Raw genomic sequence first — 8,142 nt, 5'->3', positions numbered from 1 at the left:
ACTTTTTATTGTTTTCAATTTTATTTTGTTTTTGGGGGTTTTTATCTTGGTTTGTCTCCTAATGCGAATGGAAATCCTATTCCTATGTTTTAAGAATACTTTAGCGGGCAAGTATGGATATTGATTTTGAGGCAATTATGTCCTTTATGATGACTTCTAGAGCTTAAAACTTCAGAGGATCTCAAAATATACTAGTGGTGAAATTAGTACTTGGACAAGAATGTAAATGTGTAGCTATTCAAATCAAACAAATGATAAACTACTGATCATGAAATCACTATCTCTACTGCTCATCTAAATACAGAAATAAAAGTTAATCTACTACACTCAAACAAATCAAAAACTGCAAACTAATAAAAGTAAAACCAATTTACTTCACTTATAGGCCGATAGCTTGCCAAGTAGCTTTTCGGGGTTAAGCCATGGCTCTGGAGATAACGTCAATAACATGAGGAATTAATATCTAAATTACCTACTTGCAAATGAAAATAAAATCAAGTCACTTCACTTATAGTCCGATAGCTCGCCAAGTAGCTTTTCAGGGTTAACCCATGGCTCTGGAGATAACGTCAATAACATGAAGACCCTAATATCTAATTGCAGAAATGAAAGTAAAATCAAATCACCTCACTCATAATCCGATATCTTGCCAAGTATCTTTTCGGGGTTAAGCAATGGCTCTGGAGATAACGTTAAATGACATGAAGAATTTGATATCTAAACTAAATACCAAAGCAAGTGAATAAGATAGAAATCAAAGCATAACTGAAATTGAAAAGCTAAGAAAAACAAAGTCAATAGAGAGGCTAATCTCATGTCACTATTTATGGCAAAAACTGTATGAAAATGCCCGAGCCTAGCCTATCCTGAAACACACTAACCAGTGTTAGAAAAAATATACAATGCTTGAAAAATAATGTACAGGAATGAAAAGTTAACGTCATAACCAAAATATGAAATATACACAGGTGAACAAACTATGAAATATCTACAATGGAAATAAGACAACAACACATAAAAACTTTACAGAAATAAAGAAACAAAACCTTAGCCAGCAGGGGCCCTCTGCACAGCCTTGGTTAACACGCTGTCAGTCTAAAATTATGCTCACATGGTCATATAAAATAGAGTCTTGTTATTTTTCAAAACAGAGGAAGGATCCTCTCGTTACAATAGCAGGACCAATGTCACGGCACAGTACATGAACTAACAACAAGATTACACCAAAAAACTAGCTACATGCATTTGCAAATGCGTTATTTATAAAGGAAATTACATAATTGTTTTTCCTATGGAACACCTTCAACAGAGGACACGTAAAAAGACAGCACCCGTGAGCTTAGCGTGTTGGTTTCCATGATCATTCAATCTACCAAAAGGTGGCTATTGGATTTGCATCATGGAGGCAGTCTACAGCTGTCAAAATGAATCCATGGATCTAGGAATGGTCTCGAACCCTTCACGTGTTGAAAACAGAGCCCTGTTTGCTGTAGAACTCCTCACTTGACCACCATTTGACCAAGGCTTTCCTCTATGAATCTAAATAAACCAATAGGACCTAGTCCATGTCCAGATCATTTCTGAACTGCCCACGTGCCTTGTTTTGCTTGCTGACACCTCTAACCTGGAGATCAACAAAAATAGCTGCGAAATCTCAAGTCAGCTATGAAAAGTGGCTGCATTTCGAAGCTGATGAGAAAAATCTAAGTCAAATAGAAAACACAAAAATATAGTTAGAAAACCACTTAAATGCACTCTCAAAATAAATATGTAATGATCTTTGATAGCTTATGACGCACTGGTGAGAGAAAAAAGTCTAGAAAAGTGTGTAGAAGAGATGTGGTTTCAGGGCTCAACATACCCCCACTGTGAAGGTGTTGCATGTCCTCATGCAACCAAAACTGTGACCATCCTCCCTTCAGTTCATGTGTTATGAGACCTCTGCTAACACATCCAACCTTCTTTTCTTCTTTCTTGGTACCACTGTCATCCTAGGCTTTCTCATTAGGCACCTGAATTTGAGGTTGATAAGAGCTCTGCTCAACCTCCTGCTCTTTTTCTTTAGTTTCCTATTTTTCTTCTGCCACAGCCTAAGATGCAACATGGTGTTCTCGTGAATAATCTTATCCAACCTGCTATGTTCTTTCAATGTTTCATTTTCTCTTTTGATGTGTCTATTTAGGACTTCCAGTTCAAAACTTCCTGTTTTAGTGATTGGATTAGAGCTTCCTGCGCTATATTAGGCTGGGTAGATGAAGTGCCTTGATCTGTGGCAATATTCTCCAATGACTCCATAAAATCATACATTTCTTGCTGGGTTGGATCTATCTCAGGTCTAGCCTTTCTTGGGTTGTCCCGAAAATCTCGCTGAGAAGGACTGATCTCAAAATCTGGCTAAGAAGGACTGATCTCAAAATCTGGTTGAGAAATAGGAGTATGTTGTGGGCTACGGTCAGGAGGGATTGCTAGAGACTGTTCCGGTGTTGCCCCTCCTAAATCAATGAAGTGAGCTCCTTTAGTTTGTACTTTCTTCAGCTTTCCTTTAAGTTTGGAGCTCCTCCTTAGATTTTGTCAGCTAGTGTCTCCTTTCTCCACACTCTGTTTTTCTTTCCCTTTTCTCTTTGATGCAGCTGATTTTTCTTGAAGGTAAATTAGTCTTTCAAAAAGTATTTAATCCTCTTCTGAGGAAGGTTCTGGGGTTTGATAGATAGCTTCAATATTTCTTTTCCCCTTTAGTTTTCCTTGCTTCCTAACCTCAGTTCTTTCCTTCCTACTTTCAGACAACTTCTCTTCCTTATTAGTTTCTTTAGCTATGTTAGTAGGAGTGTCCTGAATGTTCACATTTTTTTCCTTCTCCTACTTTTCCTTGCTAAGCTACTTTCAGGTGTTTCAGGTGGGTCCTGAAAGAAGCTTCTAATCAAGAACTATTCCAAAGTATCCTTCCTTTCCTTCAACTATTTTTCAATCAAAATTTTTACAAGGCCGTGATGGTAAAGGTGGGGTTCTATGTCATCCAGATTCTTTTGTACAGTTATAAACATCTCTTTCAGGCTATTCAATAGAAACTAAGGCAAATTGATGGTTTGATTTTCTAGAAAATTCATTAGCAACCGGATGTGGTGCATGTACATGGACCCAAACCGTCCTTCACATGTAATAAACTTCTTGATTATCAATAATAAACTAGTCCACTTTTCCTCTAGAGCAAAGGCAGGGATTACATGTTTGAAAATGGTTATATCCATACGGATTGTGTAAGATAATTCTCGAGGCCCTCTCATCAAAGTTTTTGTTTTTGAACCACCGTTCCCCCTCCTATGGGAGTACCGTTGCTGCTGCAATAGATGCCTCTGTGATTGAAAATTTAAGATCTACAACCTCAACTTCCATGCCATTAAAAGACCTTGCAAATGTCTTCGTGACTTCTTTATTGTGACCTCTTAATTTCTAGATGAATTGCAGCCACCGTGCCTTCCTTAATATGCTTTTCAATTGTGGATAATCGTCCATGAATTTAGGCTCGTCTGTTTCTGCTCTTAGTAGAAGCCTCATTCCTTCCTCCTACCTTAAAATATATCTATGAGTGATGTACTGTAAGTAATGGATTGACGGAGGTGAAACAGTTGTTTTAACGGAGATGGAGAAGGATTGTGGAGGAAATAACCAGTAGTTGTAAACGGAAGAGCAGAGAACAGGTAATGAAAATGAGTCCACAGAGTGGAGGCTTATGTAAATAGGCCAGAAATAACAAATGAAACTTCAATGGGATAGTATGGAAATAGAGTGAGCTCGACAGAACTTTGAACTAGAATGTTGTGAAATAGGCATTAGCATGTTCTCAAAATGATTGTGGATTTGTGCGGCAGGAAAGAGCCTTGATCAAATAGATTATGTCCTCATAATTACCCGATTCAACAGGTGGAATGCCAACATACAATTAAACACGAGTTAAATTCAGAGACGGATCATGAGGCCATAAAAAATTAATGCAAAGTTCATGGTGGAATTATGTAAAGGTCGTGGAGTTTTTATGAAAGAAATCAATGTGAATCATTACACATAATGGAGCCGGTGGTTTCATAACCATATAGAATGTGCTTTAAAATGCTATTTGAAATGAATCTTGCTCATACATTAGAATTTTTCCACTTCCATCCACTAACCTTTGATTGTCTGCTTCCTGTTGGTGATTTAGGTGCTTTATATCTTCAAAATATTTTCCTTTGCCATACCTGCATTTGGTTCTCATCATTATTTGGCTAACATTTGGCTGTCAGTGCTAAATAATAGAGTGTTAGCTGCGGAATCAACAATCAGCAGCGGAATCAATTTTTACCTGCGGAAACAAAATTCAGCTGCGGAAAATGACACAATGAACATATGACTGAATGGAGATAGATGGGAATGAATGATGACTGAGTGAATGAATATGAAAACTGGTCATGAAAAGGGATTTTATTGGTAGAATGTGATGATGAAATGGAATGAAATGAAGTGAAGTGAAGCGAAATGAAGTGACATGAAACGATGAATAAAATGAGAGGGATTTTTTTTGGAAAATATAGGGCGTTAGAAGTTTTTGATTTTCACCCTGTATTTTCTGTATAAGATTGCCAATTAGTGATTTGTTTTCAGGCTTATAATTTTTTTTTAAAACAGAAAAGAACAAAGACTAGGTTGGTGGAGAAGAAGGATTCTTCTTCACCAGCCTTATTGCAGAATTATCTTGAAAGATTTTGACAAATTCCTCCTTTGAGAGTGGCTTATGATAGATCTTTAATCTGTGACCATTCACAATAAGAGGAGTTTGATATTGATCAATGGTTTTTATTCTTACCGCTCCATTGCTAAAGACTATTTCAATCTCATATGGCCCAAGCCAATGAGTCTAAAATTTACCTTTGAAATCTTTGAACTTGGAATCAAATAGCAATGCCCAATATCCTTCTTGAAACTTTTTCTCCTTGATGTATTTGTCATGCCACTTAGCTCTTTGATATTGAATTAGATCAGTTCTTAGGATTTCTTCTTGTCTAATCTCATCTAGTTCATTCAACTGCTGCATTCTATGCTTTTGGGCTTCTGATAGATCCATTCCAAATTGAACTGGCATCTTGAAGGTTCTAATTTGGAACTCAATGGGGAGAAGAACGTTTTTCCCATAAACAATTTCATATGGAGAATGTCCTGTTGTATTCCTCCATGTAGTTCTGTAGGCCCATAAGGCTTTAGGAAGCATTTGTACCCAATCTCTTCTGTGTAGATGAACAATCTTGGTAATGATGCCTTCAGTAACTTTGTTTGTAGATTCCACTTGACCATTTTCTTGCAGATGGTAAGGAGTAGATTTTCTGTGCTTGACCTTGTACTCTTCCATCAGCTTCTCCACCAGTTTGGATGTGAATTGACCTCCCCGATCTATCACAATTTCTCTTGGAACTAAAAAACGAGTAAAAATATCCTCATAAAGAAAACTAACTGAATGCTCAGTAGCAGAAAATAACGCTTTGGCTTCTACCCATTTAGTGACATAATCAGTACATACTAATATATACTTTCTTTGTTTAGATGGTGGATTAATAGGTCTAATGAAGTCTAAAGCCCATTTTTCAAAGGGTTCGATGAGCACCTGTGGTTATAATGGCATTTCATTTGAGAGGGTAGGTTTCCCTACTCTTTGGCAGTTGTCACATCTTTTGACATATTGTTTTGCATCTTTGAAGAGGGATGGCCAATAATATCCTAAAGAGAGGATTTTATAGGCTGTCCTTTTTTCAGCAAAGTGTCTGCCGCATGGTTCATCACGACGTGATTTGAGAATATCAGGCATCTGATCTTTCCTAACACATCTTTTGATCACAAGATTTGGCCCTGTTTTAAACAATTCGTTAGAAATCCATGAATATTTTTAGCTCTCCTGAATAATCTTTCTTCTTTCACCAGGAAATAAATGTGGAGGTAGTTTCCCTGTAACCAAATAGTTAGCTATATCTACATACCAAGGAGTCTTAGTAGTTACTGCAAATAAATATTCATCAGGAAACTTGTCCTCTACAGGAGAATCTTCTTTAGTATTCTGAATCCTAGACAAGAAATCAAGTACTGTATTTTGTTTCTCGGGTCTATCTAACACAGTAATATTGAATTCCTATAAAAGTAGGAGCCACCTTGTAACTCTGCCATTAGTAATGGGTTTGTTCATTGGATATCTAATTGCAGAATGATCAGTATGAATAAAAGCTTCATAGCTTGTTATATAATATCTGAACTTATTGATTGCATGAACAACAGCTAAGAACTCTTTTTCAGTCACAGTATAGTTCAACTCAGTGGGAGTTAAATTTTTAGTGGTATAGTAAATGGCATAAGGAACTAAATCTTTTTGTCCCAATATAGCCCCTAGAGCTGTATTTGAAGCATCTGTAGAAATATGGAAAGGAAGTTTCCAATTTGGTCCTCTCAAGATAGGCACTTTCGATATTCTTGTTTTCAAAGTTTCAAATGCTGATTGGCAATCAGGAACCCATTTGAATTCAAAGTCTTTTGTAAGTGTTTTGAAGAGTTTTGATGCTATTTTGGTGAAGTTTTCTATAAATCTTCTATAATATCCAGTAAATCCCAAAAAACTTCTAACATCTTTTTGACAAGTTGGAATAGGTAACTTGGAGATAACTTCAAATTTTGATCTATCAACTTTAATCCCATCCCCTGAAATATGATGTCCTAAAACAATACCTTCAGTAAACATCATAAAGCATTTTTCATGGCTTAGTGAAAGGTTTGTTTCTTTACATCTTATAACGAAATTTTCCAAATTTTATAATGCTTCTTCAAATGAATCACCATGAACTGTAAAATCATCCATATATACCTTTGCACAATCATGGATTAGATCAAAAAAAATTCCTAGTACTGCTCTTTGGAATGTTGCGGGTGTATTACATAATCCAAAAGGAAGCATTCGATAAGAAAAAGTTCCCCATGGGCAGGTAAATGTGGTCTTATCTTGATCTTCATGTGCTACCTGAATTTGATTATAACCACTACAACCATCCAGAAATGAAAAATACTTTTTTCCTACTAATGTATCTAATACTTGATCGATAAAGGGCAAAGGGAAGTGATCCTTCAAAGTTGCTTTATTCAATTCCCTGTAATCAATGCATACCCTCTATTTACCATTCTTTTTGGGTACTATAACCAAAGGAGAAACCCATCGGCTATCTGAAATTGGGTAAATGTGTTATAGACATTTTTGTGCCTTACAACTCTAAGCATGAAATGTCCATAAACCAAGGGCTCCTAAGTCCTTAAAAGTGTTTTTCTAACCCCTAAAGGAACAAGGTCGACAAATTACAGCTTCTCCCAGAAGTTCTCCACCAGAAACTGCTCAGAATAAGTAAAAACAGGATCATTTCAGCTGCTCCACTGGCTAGGTGTGTTGCATAGCACCTAAATACACTGGCTAGGTGCGTTGCAACGCACTTAAATGCACTATGAGGGTGCATTGGGCGAGAAATGACAAATGGCAGTGTCATTCCGCGAGGTGGAAAGACAATGGAAGCTTCCAGAATCTTCTCCTATGACACTTGCCTCACTGAATTCGACCAAGGATGAGTAAGAGGCCTTCAGTCTCCAAGTGGAATCAAGAACTGACAGAGAGAAGACACTAATCAAATCACAAGCTGACTCATCCTCCTTGCATACATCTATATATGGATCCCTCATCCCAGAGATCTAGGAGGCTGGAATTTTGCACATTGTAAGGAATTGTTGTTGGTTTTGAGACAAATATCAGAGTATTGGGTGATTTATGCTTTGTTGGAGGTGAAGAGGGGCTTCTTTGCTGGGAGGTTGATGTTGGGTCAGGAATCATCGGTTGTAACTCCTCCTGGATCTTCTTGTTTATCAATAAAAACTATTTGAGTCTTTCCTCCATGCTTGTGTATCATTCATGCTTGTTACATTTGTATGGTTAACTTAAATCTGATCCTAAGTTGTTTATGAATATAGATCCATGTCTTTGTATAGTTTTCTTCTTCTGTGATCTTACAGGTACTTGGTGAAGCTGGGCAAGTAAGGGAGAAGGTAGCTGGAAGCTGTCAAAGAAGAGAGGGATTGGATCAAAGGATTAGCGCAAGA

This window comes from Pinus tabuliformis, chromosome 7 (assembly GCF_031772625.1).
Source record: "Pinus tabuliformis cultivar Carrire ecotype Pingquan chromosome 7, CPIR1, whole genome shotgun sequence".
NCBI classification, from domain to species: Eukaryota; Viridiplantae; Streptophyta; class Pinopsida; order Pinales; family Pinaceae; genus Pinus; species Pinus tabuliformis.
Note: the sequence above shows the minus strand (reverse complement) of the source record.